Here is a 19,167-nt window from a genome sequence, read left to right as displayed (position 1 = left end):
AACTTTGCAATCTTTTCCGACGAGACTCAACATCCAACAGCGCCCCCCACCCCCCCCCCCCCTCACTCTCCATCTCCAAAGATTGCAGTTTCAGAACAAATGAGGCCAATACGGAGGATAATGTGGTAACATTTTAGGGGGAAGGCTATAATTAATATACCTGTTGAAATGTGTTGAAATGTGGTGCTACAGAAGAATTCTTAAGACTATATGGCTAGATAACGTAACTAATGAGGAGGTACTGAACAATCTTGCAGAGAAAAGAAATTTGTGGTGCAGCTTGACTATAAGAAGGGATCTGTTGGCGAGACATATTCTGGGGCATCAAGATATTGGAGGGAATTTGGGAATCGCAGGCGGAGAGCAAGAGATGAATACAGTAAAGCGATTCAGAAGAATGTAGTTGTCAGTAGTTATTCGGAGATGATGAGGTTTGCACAGGATAGAGCAGCATTGAGAGATGCATCAAACTCGTCTTCGGACTGAATATCACAACAACAACGCTTTAATAAGAGATTAAAAGACATAAGGGTCGTTCCGAAACTGTAGCTTCCCATGTTTTGTTTTGAGTGTCGGACGCCAGATTATGTTCGTGTGTTACTAATTATTGTTTTGAGTGTCGAACGCCAGATTATGTTCGTGTGTTACTAATTATTAAATCGTCCTGCTAATGTCCTGTTAGTGCAGTCGTTGTGCTGCAGATAGCAGCGGTAGGTTAGCGTTCCACAATGACATTAACTTGCGTACAAAGGAAGTCTTTGTCACTTTATTCCCCATATCTCAAAAAATTGAGCCAATTGAAATCTATCGACGCTTGCTCTAGATGTCTAAGGACCACACAGTGCACGTGGGTTGTGTGATGGGGAGGGTACGGCATTTCAGGAGTGACGAAAAGGACGTGCGCGACAAGACGCGCCCCTGCCGACCGTGTTCAGCTGCCATTCCTCATTATGAACAGCTTCTCGACCAATTCATCAGTAACGACCGGGGGATTACGACCAAGAAATTGTGTGCACCCCTGAAATGTCGGTTGCAACGCCTTACGCAAGATGTTACGCAATCTTGGTTATCGGAAAATGAGTTTGACAAGGGTCGTGGAAAAGCTTACACAAGGCTAAAAAAAAATGACACTCAAGGCGAATTTACCGGGAACTTGCAGACCAACACTAGGATGACGGGTACAAATTTCTGAACGCCACCGTCGCTGCTGATGAGACGTGGTGTCATAGCTATTTGCCGCAAAGCAAAAGGCAGTGCATGAAGTGGCCACATGTTCTCCAAAAACGAAGTAGTGCAAGACACAGTTCAGGGAGAGGATTAGAATCCGTACTTTCAGCATGTTAGCCGTGAATCTCAGCCACTGCGCTACGCTAGCTTGGTCGAGACTTGTCTAACGTTACGGCTACAGAAGGTGCGCACAAAACTTCTATTTTCTCACAAACTAAGGACCGTCGCATGAAAATGAAAAAAAAGGAAAATTGAGTTTAACGTCCCGTCGACATAGATGATTTCGTTAGAGATGGAGCATGAAAAGCCTCTCACGACAAGTCCCTCTAGAAAATACCTAAGTTATAAACTTTCGTGATTAATAACTCTGATGGTCCTCTTGTGGGTGAAATTGTGGCGGCCTTGGGACAATCTGACAATTTGTCAGATACACTCATACAAATTTTTTGCAGTAACTACTCCAGCAGTATTTGTTACACAGAGCAATAATCTTAGACGAATGCGGCCGAAGGAGGTCGCAGTTGTATTCCAGAATCACTCTTGAATCCGTGTTCTCAAATCTTTCGGTCATCGGCGGAGATCTGTGTTAAAACTCTCAGCTTATCACAATTCACCATTTCGCGTCATAAACTAGGAATAATATTCTGACTTCCGTATCGGCTTCCGTTCAACTGCATGTTCACATTTCAGTGTTTGATTTTGCTCTGGCAGTGTGACATCCGGAAGTTTCTTCAGAACTAGTACTCGTCTCTACAACAGGCACTATTATTTATAACTTACCGAAAATGTTTTGCCCACATGTGAGGGCAAAATTATGTATTACAAGAAAGGAGACTGCACCGAACCTGACGCTCGTACGAGCAGATCCCCGGAGCGCTCCGCCAAGCTACGATTTCGCGCGGTGGCTACGTCGCCTCGTAACACGGTACTGGGCAGCTAGCCGCTTACCTCAGATACTGACGTTAAGGGTACTAGGAACACATCCCCTTTGTTCGTATATGTATAATTCATTACTACCCGACCGTGATATTCAATTATAATCACTGCTATGAATATCCCATATGCCCTATGATGATCGAGAACAATTTGGCCTGTTTGTGGGTGATGTTCAAGGAATTGTTTAACTCTCATTGTTACCCGGAAAGAAAGAAAAATCAATCCTTTACCCGATGAGGTACGAAATCAATTTTAAAGTCCCTCTAACAATATAAAGGCATATAAAAATAAACGAATTTCAGAACCCAGCAACATCTTTTCAGATTGAATCCACAGAAGGGCTATATACTTGAATGTTATAACAATAGAAGTACAGCACTAGGAAACCAGTCGCTTCGGACATGAGCAAATAGTAGATAATTCCATATACGAGGACAAATCGAAAAGTCTTTGCCCCCTGTATTTACTGCTGTAAAAGCGAAGTCAACGTATCCGTTCCCAGCGTTGTACCTTTCTTGGTTCGTGCTGGCCCTGGCCCTATTTGCTGGAAACTCCGCTGCACGGCGCTGCTGTCAGTTATTAAAGGCGGTGGTTGTTTTTCACGTGTCCTCGGCGTTAGAGCAACGAAGTGTGATTCATTTTATATGGAGCAATGGACGAACGCCCATCGAGATCTACAAGGAAATGCAGCCCACAAATGGGGAAAACCGTCTCGCTTTGAGAACTGTGAGGTGGTTGCGCTACGATTTCGACAAAGGCCGTGAAGTCTTGCATGACAATGAGCGTTGGGGGAGACTGACAACAACATTTCCTGCATGGATGAAATGGTGAAAGCGGATCGGCGTGTGCACCTCACGGCCGTTTCCCGGGAGCTTGGCATACTGTATGCGAGTGCTTACGACATCATTCACGGGTCCTTAAGGTACCGGAAGGTTTCATGTTGGTGGGTGCCTAAGCAGTTCGATGACATGATGAAAGGCAAGAGAATGATGTCTTTACTGGATTGGTAGCCCATTTGGAATTGGTACATCTGGAATGGTACTCCAAGGAGGGTGAAGGTTTCCTGGACCGCATTGTTATAGGCGGTGAAACGTGGATACCGCATTGCACGGCGGAATTCTAGCAGCAGAGCATGGTGTGACCAAAAAAAAAACTCATTCAGCGCCATTCGTTGGGAAAGTGATGTTAACGGCCTTCTGGGATAGCCGTTGATCGCTGCTGCTGGATTTCATACCACAAGGTGCAACCATCAATGCAGACGGTTATTTTTCTACACTGTCACGACTGAGGGTTGCCATCAGGCGAAGGCACCAAGGGATTCTCCATGTGGGCAACATGATTCTGCTCTACGAACGTGCGAAACCACATGTGGCAATCATAACTGACGAAAGGCTCCGGGCATTTCACTGGGAGATTGTGGACGACCCATCATACAGTCCAGACCTCACCCCTAGTGATTTCCACGTTTCTGGACCGCTGAAGCAGTTCTTGGCAGGACAGCAATTCACAATTAACAGTGGAGTCGGACGAACTGTACAGCAAGAGCATCTCAAATCAGTGCTGCGATCGGACAAATGTGTGAACTGGTGTGGAGAGTAAGAGGAAAATTAGTGCAAGGTATGTGCTCTAGGATGTATATTCGTCATTACCTGTATTTACCTTACTTTGGGTAGTAAAAAATAGGAGCAAAGACTTTCTGATTTGCCCTCGTACGCTTTTAGGAAGGAAGTTAGTACTGTGAGCTAGAAACGAGAGCTCGCTCAAGAGAGATCGATAAGTTCGTATCTTATAGTTTTCTGTCGGAGATAGTGAAGTGGATTTTGCGAAAGTTTCTGCCGAATATATCCGCATCATTGGTAATTTAAATGAAATAGTTTTACAGGTTGTCATCATGTATTGCATACTGTTTAAAGTTAGTTAGATGGTTCATTTTTCAAATGTACTCTAACTAATCATTATATTGAAACATATTAACGTAGCACACCTCTGACTGTGACAAGCAGGATTGACTTATGAGTAAGATAGATACAGGTACTACGGAAAAAGTGTACATGTGTTAAAGCGCAAGAAAAAGCAGGAAGTAGGGCATGTGAGCATCTTTAGTTCTTGCAGATGTCAATAATTGATCTTACCCTACCAGGACACGGCGCATTAAAGCGAAAATAAGCTTTTTGATCAAAAGTATCCGGACACCTAATACTGGACATTAAATTGGAGTTGATCCACCGTGCACCTTCATAGTGGTTTGAACTCCACTGCAGACACTTTGAATGAGATGTCTGAATGTCGGTGAAGGAATGGCACCCTCTTCTTCTTCTTCAAGATCCGAAACCACAGTAGGAAATGATTCTGGGCGCTGAGGTCTGGAGCAAAGTCAAATTTCTGACTCATCCCAAAGATGTTTCATTGGTCTCAGGTCGAGGCTCTGATAAGCCAGTAGATGTGAGGAGTGTTATTGTCCACAAACCATTGGCTCTTGTAGGTGCTGATCTATGACAGGGTGCATTGTCATACTGATACAAACAATCACGGTCCCCGAACTGTTCCTCTATCGTGCTCAGTACACGATGGCGTGAAATGGGCTCATATACTTCCGCATTCAGCGTTTTTTTAAGGGCAATAAGGGACGACACCGTAATTACCAAATACACCATCTCCTCCCTACTTCACTATTGTCATTACAGATGATGGCAGGTCACATTCTTTATGATTCACCAAACCCAAACACTTGCAGGATGACAATAATTTCCGCAGCTCGTGGTCTTGCGGTAGCGTTCGATTCCCGGCGGGGTCAGGGATTTTTCGTGCCTCGAGATTACTGGGTGGTGTTGTGTCGTCTTCATCACCATCATCATCCATCCCCATTACGGCCGGAGGCAGGTAATGGCAAACCAGCACCACTAGGACCTTGCCTAGTACAGCGATGCGGATCTCCTGCATCGTCCCCTACGCTCATCTGAGTACGGAACCACATCATCACCATCATCGCGGAAAAAACGTAAATTAGTTACAAACTACGGCGTGCACAAACTTTATTCAACAGATAAAACTAACTACAGATATTCGGATTTAGGTTATAACATGTTCAATATGTCTACCATCATTGGTGATGTGGCGCAGACGAATAGCGAAATTCTGCATGGCCCGCTGAAGCGTCTCAACATCGATGCTGTCGATGACCTCCCGATTGGCTGTTTTCAGCTCAGCAATGGTGTTGGGGTTATTAGTGTACACCTTGTACAGGAGTCGCATATGTTCAGATCCGGAGAACATGGCGGCCAATTGAGATCCATACAAATGGCCTCTTGATACCCCAGGGCTAGAATGTGGTCCACAGAATGCTCCTCCAGGACTCTCCTGCTTCGATGGAGTCGAGCTCCGTTTGCATGAAACACATCTTCTCGAAATCGGTGTCACTTTGGACAAATGGGATGAAATGATCTTCGGAAACCTTCACGTACCGTTCGGTAGTCACCATGCCATCATGGAATACCGCAGCGATTATTCCGTGACTGGAAATCGCATCTGTTGAGGGTGAAGAGGCTTCTCGATCGCGAAATGCGGATCCTCATTTCACAAATGCCCCAGTTTTGCTTACTGATGAAACCCTCCAAATGAAAGTGGGCTTCGTCGCTAAACCAGAGCAAACTAATTCCCATCGTGCCTCGCGGTCAATCGGGCAGTTTGAACGTCCTAACGCAAACCGTTCAGAAGTTATGACGTTCTTATTTCATGTAGTTCAACAATTGTAACCCTGTACATCGCATTGCCACAGAGTGTACCGTGTTCCATCACTGCATATCACTATTTTCAGTCACCCACTATCCAGTGGTGCCTCTTTACACCAGCTTAAGCTCCGCTTGGTACTTACTATAAAAATGTGTGGCTCCTAAACTGATCGAGCATTGCACGTCATTCTTCACGACCTTTTACGCACAGTCATTGTGCTGGCTGGACAGCTTGTAGCACTTTGGAACTCAGAGGGAATCCATCTGCTGATTTCATGTTATATGTTACAAACACTCTCTGAAAATGCTCGACGGTTCCTGTCCACATGCTGCCTGGGCTCGGTTACGCTGTGGGTGTTCCTTGGCGTCTCCAATTCATAATTACATCACCGACAGTCTACTTGGGCTACCTTAGAAGAGTTGAAAGGTCACTAATGGATTTGTTACTCACATGACTTGCAGTAACTATCCTACGTTCGAAGTCACTATGCCCTCCTGACGGACGCAGAATGCTGCTTCCCTACTAACAACGCAATATTCCCCCACCCCTTTCATACTGGTGGATCGACCGGCTCTCGCCACATCTAAAGGTCAATTGCACATTCCATAGAGGTGCCCGGGCACTTTTTAATACATGGTATATTGGCACTCTGCCCAAAATAGGTAATTATAGTGGCTTAAAACGAAAATAATAATTATCATTAAACATACATAATGCAGTTAGACGAAAATTCTAATACTGACACTGTCCTTTAACTTTAGAGCACAACCATCGTCCCATGTTTGCAGCCGCTAAGTATTTATTACTTCGCACGGTAGTTTTTAATACCTGTAGCTCAATGGGCGGAACGTAAGGTACGCGTCCTGGCAAGGGAAATTTTGTTGCAATTAACTCGAATAAACATAAGGTTAGAGCAGTTTTCGAATTAAAAGCCATTAGCGCAGTACTTAAGGTTTATTATTTCATGGTTTAATTTTGTGATAAAAGATATGATGCAATGAACTAGTGAAATAAAATGAAAAAGTTCTGTTTTTAAATTTATTTAGCTTTTTAACACAATTAATTTGTAGTTCGTGGCAGCCCGTAATAGTAGATTACACGGGGAAATATAAAAAAAGGCGTTTTACTACAACTTTAGCTTCACAGTTGCTTTTACTTACAATTAAAATTGTACAGCAGCTACAAGTCGTAAGTAACTTTCCTTTACTGACCTGATTCACTCGACAGACGTGAGCATTTGCAGACATTAAGCAGCTAAGAGCCACACGTTAAATGTACCTGGCTGTATATAGTGACGACGTCATAAGTAAAAGTTACATGTATGACGGCTTCACTATATACAGCCAGGTGCATGCAACATGTGGCTCTTGGCTGCTTAATTTCTTAAGATGCTCGAGTCTGTCCAGTGAATCACGTGAATAAAGGGCAGTTACATGCGACTTGTAGCTGCTGTACACTTTTAGTGTTTTACCGTCGCCGTTGCCCCTGCAGGCGATGCCTACGCTCGCAAAGTTTGTTCTTACGTTGTAATTCGCCTGCAACGACTCGTACAGCTGCCACAGAAATACTGCATAGTGCGCACCAACGACAGTTACATGCATCATAATGCTGTAATAGTGATGTTGACACATTTTTATAGGTTTTCCGACTGGTGGTAATATAATTATTACAAACAAATGAATATTTCACAAAAAATAAATTCATAGTTTTAAAATTTGTACATTTCACTACTGCGTTTCCCGCTAAAGCGTATACAGCGGTCGCGTGATCATAGCTATGACGCTGCGAGCCAGTAAGCAACCTATCATATGCTGTGGATCTTAAGGCACCGTGCATGTTTCTTGGTTCGGATTAAATTAGTTACGCAAGAAATCGGATTCTGTTCCTGGAAATCGAGGTTATATCTCCGATTTGCAACACTCACTTTCGAAGACATGACTTGCTGCAAACTCCTTTTGCTTTTAGGGGTTGTGTGACTTGTAAAGAAAGAATGTGTTAGAATGAAAATCGCTGCTTACTACTGTCATTTCACCACATAAAATCTCGTTCCGATACAATGAACTAATTTCCACTGTGATGCACGCCTTCTGAACGCACTTTACGCAGCAGAAACACGAGAGCTTCATTGCAGCGATTTTTCACGCCGCGCAGCGAACTCACCGACGACAACCGCCTCCATACGCAGTTAAGTTCAACTTAACTATTACGCCACATATTTTGTAGTGCCATTTGTAAAGGCTGTTGATTACATTATTGCCCTTCTATACTGTTGCTGTAGCTGCTCGATGGGCGCTTTAGAAGATTATCAGAAATAACTCTACGCCTGTAGATTGTTTATGACTAGTTCTGGCATCTGTCAGTTTTTACTATGCTACGTATTGCCTTCAACCACCCAGTCAATTATGATTACTTCACGATGTCTGACACAGAAAACGCTGATAACAACAATCAGTTGCAGTGCCTTATGAGAGTATGGACGAAAGCAGGAGCTATTATTTTGCCTTTTTTTTACGAAGTACACAACTTTAAAGACAGAACTTCTACTGAAGATTATGAATATTCTAAGGATCGTTTACAGGAACTGTCAAGATCAACCGATCTTGATAACAAAATACGTAATCTTCTCGTTGACGATAATAATGCTGTTGACGTGACAAAACCTGACGAATACACAGACGCAGCCAAGCGCGCAATTTTACCGTCGTCACGGGAAACAGAGGGGAACGTATGACTTCTATGGATTACATCACCGTCTTTGATAAACAACCCGCCGCGACAGTCAATCCACCATCTAATATTAGACTGCCCACTATAAAACTTGATACATTTTTAAGCGATGTTGAGGGACGAGCTTGTTTCTGAGAACAGGTCCAGAAATTGATTGAGCAAGACCCCACGATATCCATATACATAAAAAGATTTTTCTTTGTGGCTGTGCCGGCCGGTGTGGCCGTGCGGTTCTAGGCGCTTCAGTCTGGAACCGCGTGACCGCTACGGTCGCAAGTTCGAATCCTGCCTCGGGCATGGGTGTATGTGAAGTCCTTAGGTTAGTTAGGTTTAAGTAGTTCTAAGTTCTAGGGGACTGATGACCATAGATGTTAAGTCCCATAGTGCTCAGAGCCATTTGAACCATTTGAACCTTTGTGGCTGTTTAAAGGGGAGCCAAAGCGTTTAGTTGGCGGTATCGCTGAGAGTTCTGACACACACGAAGAAATTAAGAGAATTCTCAGAAGATAGCATGGCTATAAAAACAGAATTATAGAAGCTCATTTGGACTATTTGGAAGCTATGAAACCAATACCCTTTTCGAATCCAGACTGCCTTAATTCTACCTTTATTGATAACAACAGACGCGGCCAAGCTTTGCGCGCGCTCGCTGAAGACGTAAATGCTTACGGTCGCGTACTAGTAATAAAAATTCTCAGATCATTTCCTGATCATATCTGCAGACGTTGGCCTATTCAGCTCAAAAAAACAGCTTCTCAAAAGGAGGCATACCTCAGTTATAGGAATTTATAGTAACAGGAATAGCGCTTAATTCAAAGACGATACGTTGCGACATTAAAATCTTGACTTCAGCTTCCGCAGTTGCGACCATTCAAATCCGTGCTAAGGAGAAACACAACCCAAGGGTAATAAAAATTATTGTCCATTTTGCGCCCATTGTAAAGAACGTGGCCATTAGTGCAAGAATTTACGAGGGTCGTTCAATAACTAATGCCTCACTTTTTTTTTCCTCAGAACGTATTATTTTATTATTAAGAATCAGAATTTGGTGTCAATATACATCAACATGTCTTGTCCATGTACTATTTTTCTACGTATCTCCATCAAGTTCTATGGTCGTGCGACAAGGTTGTGGAAGAGCATGTATTCCCTGCTGGTAAAAGCTCTTGTCCTGTAGGCGTAGCCATGTTTTCACTGCATGACTGACTCTCTCGTCATCTTCAAAGTGTGTTCCCCGTAGAAAATCTTTAAGCGGCCCAAAGAGATTGAAGTACAAGGGTGTCAGGTCTGTACTGTAGGCTAGATGAGGAGGCAATGATGTCCAACCAAATCTGACGATGTGTCTAAATCACTGCAGACGCACTTCCAATGCTGACCGATAATTGTAGAGCCAATTGTCGAGTTATGATGCACTGGTCGGCGCGATTAATGGCATCCACAAGAGTCAGCATGTCTGGAGCAGTGGCTGTGACAGGACGTCCCGAGAGTGGCTGATCGTGGAGCTCTATTTCTGCATTTCCTAAGGCTATAACTTTCTTTATCCATCGCCATACACTGCGCAAAACTTTGTGGATATTCACCACAAAAGAAATGGCTCTGAGCACTATAGGACTTAACATCTGAGGTCATCAGTCCCCTAGAACTTAGAACTACTTAAACCTAACCAACCTAAGGACATCACACCCATCCATGCCCGAGGCAGGATTCGAACCCGCGACCGTAGCGGTCGCGCGGTTCCAGACTGAAGCGCCTAGAACCGCTCGGCCACTCCGGCCGGCTATTCACCACAGTTTCTTTTTCTGCACACAGGAATTCAATAAAAGTATACTGCTTGTAACGTGAGTCGTATGTAGACGCCATTTTGATGCTGTACTACGGCTCTGCCATCTGCCAGAACTGTTTGAAATTCACCGGCTCACAGAACAAACATCAAATGTGAAACACCAACAAGGATGTTTGTCTGTCTATATTAATGGCTCTTTAAAGAAAATGTTTGGAATTACTTCATGAGCGACCCTTGTAGTAACGTTACTGACACCACAGAATGAAAACAGAAATTAAAAGTCGCTAACCGGTGTTGTCTATAACTAAAAAAAGGATATAACGTGTAAAATTGCGGAGAGAAGGGTCGAGGCTTTTGCGCTAATTGTTAAAAAATCCACATGACAAGCCGATATGCGCGAAAGATACGACATGTAAGAGAGTAGCGCGGAGTAAAGTCGCTTCTGTTTGCAAAACTGACGCAATTACACCCTCCTTCACATTCTTGCAAACTGCTCCGGTGAGCATCGTAGCACACCAACAGGATTAAGCAGACTTGCTCGATACGAGCCAGATAACGGAAGCCTAGCCTCTACAGGAGGTGGGCACAAATATGGGAATACCAAAATCACACTGCCATGCCTATCACGGTGTAGTAAAACCAGTGGACTTGAAAACAGCATCGTCACGCGATGGACAAATACAGGTCCAGTATGGAAGTTTTATAGGATTCTTCCTGCAAATCAGAGGCAAGTTCAGGGAACAATCAGGGTTCTGGATAGTGATTACACACTCTTCTCTCCAAAGTACACCATAAAGGCTCAATAAAATCGAGATATGGTGGCTGTAGTGGCCAGGGGATTTGCGATAATTCATTCTCCTGCTCACAAAACCAGTCCTTGACGATACGAACTGTGTGAACATGGGACTTGTCGTCTTGGAACACAGAATCGCCAATGGGGAACAAACATCGTACCTCGGGATGGACCCCATCAGCCAAGCCAATCGCATAATCTCTAGGGGTAATGTGATCTTCCAGAATGTCTTGGAGTCGTGGAATACCGCGACGTGGCTGCCCAAAATCATCATCGACCCCAAGGTATGCGTCACTCCTGGGACGTAAGATCTGCCAGATGTAGGAAACAGTGCGAAACAAGACTCATCCGATCAAATTATTTTCATCCATTGACCATAGTTCAGGTCTTATGGCTTCGGCACCCCGTTTTTCTGTTACTGTCATCTGCATCAGTAATGAGTGGTTTTGGAATTCCAGCTACATCTACATCCACGTGATTACTCTGCTAATCACAATAAAGTGCCTGGCATAGAGTTCAATGAACCACCTTCAAGCTGTCTCTCTACCGTTCCACTCTCCAATAGCGCGCGAGAAAAACGAGCACTTAAATTTTTCTGTGCGAGTCCCAATTTCTCTTATTTTATCGAGATGATCATTTCTGTCTATGTAGCTGGGTGCCAACAGAATGTTTTCGCAATTGGAGGAGAAAACTGGTAATTCAGATTTCATGAGAAGATCCCGTCGCAACGAAAAAGGCCTCTGTTTTAATGATTTCCACTCCAACTCATGTATCATGTCTGTGACTCACCCTGCTATTCCCTCCTTTTAGAGTTCCCTTCCAGTTTTGATGCTGACAGAATTCACGTGTTGGACATTCAGTTCTGCAGTAACTTTTGCAACTGTCGTCTTCTTATTTTTCATCGCAATCCTCTTGTGTGACTGTCTGTCGGCCGGCCGTTGTGGCCGAGCGGTTCTATGCGCTTCAGTCCGGATCCACGCTGCTGCTACGGCTGCAGGTTCGAATCCTGTCTCGGGCATAGACGTGCGTTATGTCCTTAGGTTAATTAGGTTTAAGTAGTTCTAAGTCTAGGGGACTGATGACCTCAGATGTTATGTCCTATAGTGCTCAGAGCCATTGTTGTGACTATCTGTCACGATCGCTGACACACAAACTCTGACCAGTGTTGTGGCTTAGCGGATGATGATTTTTCCGCTTTCCCTATGTGGTATGTAGCTCGGATATGGCGCCTCTTGAAACACCAAACACTTCGGCTACCTTAGTTAGGAAGCACGAGAACGAATTGTCGCATCTACCCTGATCACCACAATTGCAAGAGCTTGGATACGGAGGGACGCACCATATGGGCACCAACGATTTGCACAATAATTCACTTAGTTCCAATATAATACACTCGTAGCTACACAGAACACTATTCTCACCACTACTGGCAGTTGGAAAGTATTGAGGACATCAGACAAGTGCCGATCGTGGTCAAATACAACAGCTCAACCTGCAGGCTCTGCTAGCATCTGCGTTTATGTTCAGACATGCGTTTCCCTCAGTATCTCGATACATTCGTCCAACCCCTGTACAAACAGGACCTGCCCAGACAGGGCTCATCACAGACTTAGCGACAGCGCGGCCTTGTCCAGCAGTCCAAGCTTCACTTACCAGCGTGTCCCGCCTGCTGCGTCACGTCGCCGTCCGTGGCTATTTTTGCGGCGCGCCATGCTGGCTAAGCGCTGCCGGGGACGGAACCTGGCGGCTGAGTGCGCGTTCTTCGCGGACAAGCGGACAGGTCAATATTCTGCGCCAGCTAGCCGAGCCTTAATTAGAAATTAACATGGATGAAACATGGCGCTCGTCAGCCAAAATTACGACGGACTGCACTCCTGATGGCACAGGCGCCGGGGCGAAATCGCGCCTGCCGACGGGGAAGCGAACTTGCAGAGGAAGCGTAATTAAAACGTTGGAATAATTACGCTTCTGCAAATCTCCACCGTAACAGTTTCCTTACCGCTGACTGGCTTTCTCTGCGAGGAAGAATTTCTGTGGCACAGAACAGAGATGCTGCTTTCTCGGCGGGAGAAAGCACGTCCGTTTCATCCGAAGCGACATTGTTCCGCTGTCAGTTTGCAAACAAAACAGACGTTTTGCTGTCTAGCGTACACAGTTACATCCTTAAACAAGAATCTTTAGTATTCTTATTTAACGGATCCGCCGGCCCTACTCTCAAAATACCTGAATACTCTGCATTTTGGTATGTTCGGAAAATCACATACAGGTATATATATTAAGGCAGTAACTGTTCTCGAAAGAACAGATACTGTAGATGACCGTGCAGCTTTTCCCTGGAATAAATGATAACTAACTGAAACCCTCAGCTGCCGATAGGTGTTGTTGATATACCTCGATGTGAACAGCTGAAAATGTGTGCCCCGACCGGGACTCGAACCCGGGATCTCCTGCTTACATGGCAGACGCTCTATCCGTCTGAGCCACCGAGGACACAGATGAATAGCGCTACTGCAGGGACTTATCCCTTGCACGCTTCCCGTGAGTGAATGGGCAAATGTCTTCATATATATAGCTATAAGGCTACCCAGCCATTGACCTTCGACTGTGCGAATGCGCACAGGTTGCCCAAACTCTTACGGGAATCGCCAAAGCGTGCGCGAGTAATGAGTGAAGGGGCAAATGTCTATAAGGTACATTACGTAGGTAGAATTGTGGACAGTTGGGAATGTGAGTCTCACGGGAAGCGTGCAAGGGATAAGTCCCTGCAGTCGCGCTATTCACCTGTGTCCTCGGTGGCTCAGACGGATAGAGCGTCTGCCATGTAAGCAGGAGATCCCGGGTTCGAGTCCCGGTCGGGGCACACATTTTCAGCTGTTCACATCGAGGTATATCAACAACACCTGTCGGCAGCTGAGGGTTTCAGTCAGTCATCATTTACATACAGGTATCGTAAAAATAGTCCACCGATTTATAAAACAATATACGTGGTGTCTGCTCATTCGGACATGTCCAAAATCTCAGCACCACATATACAGGTTTCATCGAACAGGACTTTCCAACTTGGGAATGATAGAGAAAATTATTGAGATAACTAAAAAATCGTCACATGTGTCATTACGTAGAAAACAACCACAAGTTTCATATAAAAGTGTCAACTGTCGTTTTGATTCGATTTGACCACCACCTGTGTTGCGGCAAATATCTCAGGTCAGTGGACTGGCCGTGAAGGGCTATCGCATGGCCACCTCGCTCACCAGATTTGGATTTCTTTCTCTGGGTTTCCATTCAAGAGCGTATCCATGTTCCTCCCCTACCAAAAAATTTAGCCGACCTGAAAAATCTAATCCACGCTGCCGTTGCACAAATTACGCCCGATGATATGCTGCAACAGGTGTGGGAAGAAACTGATTACCAGTGGAATCTTTGTCGCATCACAACTGTGGCCATATCGAACCAAAATGGCACTTGACACTCTTATGTGAAACTATAGGTTGTTTGTTACAAATGAGAAACCTACCAATTCTGTAAGTTATCTCTATAAATTTCTATATCATTCCAGAGTTGTAAAGTTCTTTTTGACTCACGCAGTATAATTAAGGAGAGATGGCCAATGATCCCTTCAGTGCAGACGCACACCAGGCTCAAAGTCTAACGGAAATCGTTGAGATGCCGCGAGTAATGAGTCTAATGAGGAAGAGCACTACATCAGTAATTTTTATTTACTCGTATCGCTAGGGCCCCCCGTCGCGCAGGCCGTTTGCCGGGCGCCGGTATTTCAATTTGACGCCACTTCGGCGACCTGCAGTTGATGAGGATGATAGGATGATGATGATGATGATGACAGCACAACACCCAGTCCCTGGTCGGAGAAAATCGCCCGACCCAGCCGGGAATCGAACCCGGGCCCAGAGGATTCACAGTCCGTCACGCTGACCATTTAGCTACCGGGGACGGACTACATCAGTAGTGTGTGGTATAAGTTGAGAATTAAGTCTCACTGGAGGCATGCTATAGTAGGCCGTGCGGTAGTGATCACCATCGCATCCGGATCGCATCTGTTGAGTAAGCAGGTGACCGGGTTCGGATCCCGGCCCAACTTAAATTTTCAAATTGCCCCACTGATTATAAATCAATGCCCTCTGGCAGCTATCTTTAATTCCTTTAAGTCTTAATATTGCGAGACCATGCACGCTCTGTTATGCTCTAATTGGTTATTCTTCCTCCTTTCCTTATCTTGCCAAACAATCTTTATGGTAATGGGAACTTATTCCACTACCATGATTTGGGAGGACCACATCCAGATCGAATGTTACCGTGGTAGCAGGTGAGTTACTGCATTTAGGTGGTCGTTGTGGAAATCGGGGCAACTCACTTTGCTTCACAACACTTCAATTTCTAAGCAAATTCGCCCCGTCTGAGCTTCGTATGGGTACAGATGACCCATCTTTTGCTAGTTTCTTCTGTCGCTTAAACACCTCTCCAACTACTGGGCAACCTTATGTAATACACTGAAGCGCTAAAGAAACTGATATAGGCATGCATGCGTATTCAAATACAGAGATATGTAAACAAGCAGAATACGGCACTGCGGTCGGTACCGCCTATATAAGACAACAAGTGTTCAAAAAAATGGCTCTGAGCACTATGGGACTCAACTGCTGTGGTCATTAGTCCCCTAGAACTTAGAACTACTTAAACCTAACTAACCTAAGGACATCACACACATCCATGCCCGAGGCAGGATTCGAACCTGCGACCGTAGCAGTCGCACGGTTCCGGACTGCGCGCCTAGAACCGCGAGACCACCGCGGCCGGCAACAAGTGTCTGGCGCAGTTGTTTTATCGGTCACTGTCGCTGCAATGACAGCTTATCAAGATTTAAGTGAGTTTAAATGCGGTGTCATAATCGACGCTGGAGCGATGGGACACAGTATCTACGAGGTAGCGATGGCCTGGGAATTTTGTCGTTTGACCATTTCACGAGTGTACCGTGAGTATCAGGAATCCGGTAAAACATCAAATCTGCGACATCGCAGCGGCCAAAAAAAGATCCTGCAAGAACGGGACCGACGACGACTGATGAGAATCGTTCAACGTGACAGACGTGCAACTCTTCCGCATATTGCTGCATATTTCAGTGCTCGGCCATCAAAAAGTGTCAGCATGCGAACCATTCAACGAAACATCATAAATATGGGCTTTCGGAGCTGAAGGCCCACTTGTGTACCCTTGATGACTGTACAACACAATGCTTTATGCCTCGCCTGGACCCGCCAACACCGACACTGGGCAGTTGATGGCTGGAAACGTGTTGGATGGGCGGAAGAGTCTCGATTGAAGTTGTATCGAGTGGTTGGACGTGCACGGGTATGGAGATAACCTTCAGAATCCATGGACTCTGCATGTCAGCAGGGGACTGTTCAAGCTGGTGGAGGCTCTGTAATGGAGTGAGGCGTGTCCAGTAGGAGTGATATGGGACCCCTGATACGTCTAGATACTAGATAGAGACTAAGGGGATTAAAAGAGATTAAATTTGAAGTTATGATGTATTGTTCTGTAATATCGCGAAATAGGAAGTGAGTGTCACGGAGCGCGGGGTAGCCGCGCGGTCTTGAGCGTCTTGTCACGGTCCGCGCGGCTCGCCCCCGTCGGAGGTTCGAATCGCCCCGCGGGCATGTGTGTGTGTGTGTGTGTGTGTGTGTGTGTGTGTGTGTGCGTGTGTGTATGTGTGTCTGAGTGTCAAGGATACAGTAAGCAAATTGGGGCGGCAATAAAAAAAAAGGCGTTTTTCATTGTGACGAATATAAACAATCAAATTTCTCTCCGAACGCCAAAATATTTTTTTAAGTCCAACATACAGACTGAGAAATGATCACTACAACAAACTAAATGAAATAGCTCGAACAGGAAGATTTAAGTGTTTATTTTTTCTACGTACTATTCAAGAGTAGAACTTTAGAGATATAGTCTTGTCTGAAAGTAGTTCTTTGAAGCCTTCGTCAATTGTGAAATCGCAAGCTAAATATGTGGATGTAGATGTAGAGTTTTTTTATCACTGATTACTATTAATATCATTTCACACTACGTTTGTTCATATTCTATCATTGATTATTATTAATGTCATTTCAGACTACGTTTCTTCATATTCTCTGATAGGTTGTGTGTTGTAAATATAATTATTGGTACTAGGAGTACGGTCTGCTTCTGAAGGTGTTTCGGGAAGAAAGGAAACGAGTATGCCCACCGCTCTTGCGGTCTCGCTCCCAGGTTTGTGGAGGCTGTTGGAAGTAAGGGGACTTTTCACTTGCGAGTGGAGGCGTGGCGCAAGATTTTATGTTGGTGGATTCATCAGTGTCCACAGCAGGGGCACTCCCCGGGCTACAAGTAAGACGTCGTTAAGGAGAAGTGGGCCCGACAAATTCGCCGACCGCCCAACGCCAGGACAGAATGGCAGAACCGCTAGAGCCCGGTGCGGCCAATGTCGGCGTCAACCGATGATGCCACTGCAAAACCATTTTCTTCAGCACCAGCAACGACTGATGACGCCTCAGCAAAAGAACTACGTGTTTTCTTGAATATCAGTTTTAATTACAACTGTTGACGTTTCTAGTGTAGTATTGCTATTCGCTGTTCATTGTTAGCCAACAGGATCCTTTAACCTCTATCAAATTGAAATTCCAGTCATCGTTAATCATGAAATATTGAGAACTAGTTTAACATATGAACCAACCATTTCAATTAGTGAGTTTTTTATATTTAAACAACTGCAGTTTTGAAATCAGGTATGGTTTAAAATTTCTTTGAAGAATAACGGACTTTGGTCTCAAGGTCGTTATTCGCAGTTATTATTATTTAAAAACGTTCTGGCACCCGAATTTTTGTAGTTTCCTGCTACATTTGTCGAGTGTTCGCCCGACGTTCAGTATTTCCACGTTGCTGCGCCATTTTGAATAAAAAGTGTTTAATAAGCTAGACAGTGAAATAATAAAATAAGCGAATTTACTCAGTTCATATTTTTTATACCGAAACGTTACTGTGTCTTAATGTTGTTCAATATCCTGTGCGTATCTGGTTCATTTAGAAGTAATTACTTCTACGGCGATGTACGAACTCCTAAAGCCACTTTACGGTGTATAGCGAAGGGTACTTTGCGTACGACCCTCACTTCCCCCCTTTACTATTCCAGTCGCGTGTGGTACACGGGAAGAGCAGTTGCTGGTAAACCTCAGTGTGGGCTCGCACTTCTCTAATCTTACCTTCATGGTCTATTTTCGAGATATGGGAGGAAGCAATTTATTGGTTGACTCTTCTAGGAAAGTCTGTTCGCGCAATCTTAACAGAAAGTCACACCGTGGTGCCCAACACCTCTCTTGTAATGTCTGTCATTGGAATTGGATGAGCATCTCCATGACACTTCCGAGTCTGCTAATCGAACATGTGACGAAACGCGCCACTCTTCTTTGGATCTTCTCAGTTACCTGTATCAGTCTATGGATTCAAGATTGACGAGAATATTCATTTACCGTTTTAACGAAAGATTTGTAAGCAGCTCTGTCGTGCGTGTTACAGTGCGTATTTCAAAATTGTTAGATAATGTCTTTTCTGAAAGACATCAATTGCATCCTCTCAGACAATGTTAATATTTGATTCATTAAGGGTGCTGTACGATTCTGAATATCGTTGTTCACGTGTACATGGTAGTATACAGGACCTAAGATGAAAAATTTCAAATAATTAATACCATAGAACAATATTTTTATTAAAATACCGAATCAAATTAAGGGAAGAAATATTCACCATTTTCTATCTGAAGAATATCTGAAGGTAATCAATGCAAAAAAAAAAAGACGATATACTCGTAAATAATCAAGAGAGCAAATTTACACGCCAGCGTAATAAGAACCATATTAATGAGTAGTTGACTGAACACTGAGGACAGTGTTATTAGTTTATTTTCGATTTAACTGGCATT

The 19,167-nt window shown here is 44.4% G+C and overlaps 1 protein-coding gene and 2 non-coding genes across 3 annotated transcripts in view; 1 reads left to right on the top strand and 2 right to left on the bottom strand.

The window, feature by feature from the left end:
• LOC124616291 overlaps positions 1–19,167 on the bottom strand; it is a 734,272-nt gene that overhangs the window by 7,152 nt on the left and 707,953 nt on the right. The gene's annotated exons all lie outside the window — the stretch shown is intronic.
• On the bottom strand, positions 13,612–13,685 carry Trnat-ugu. The gene has a single exon. It is a non-coding gene; the product is annotated as a tRNA-Thr (tRNA).
• Positions 13,982–14,055, top strand: Trnat-ugu. The gene has a single exon. It is a non-coding gene; the product is annotated as a tRNA-Thr (tRNA).

This window comes from Schistocerca americana, chromosome 5 (genome assembly GCF_021461395.2).
Source record: "Schistocerca americana isolate TAMUIC-IGC-003095 chromosome 5, iqSchAmer2.1, whole genome shotgun sequence".
NCBI lineage: Eukaryota > Metazoa > Arthropoda > Insecta > Orthoptera > Acrididae > Schistocerca > Schistocerca americana.
This window is presented reverse-complemented; position numbering and strand designations above follow the sequence as displayed.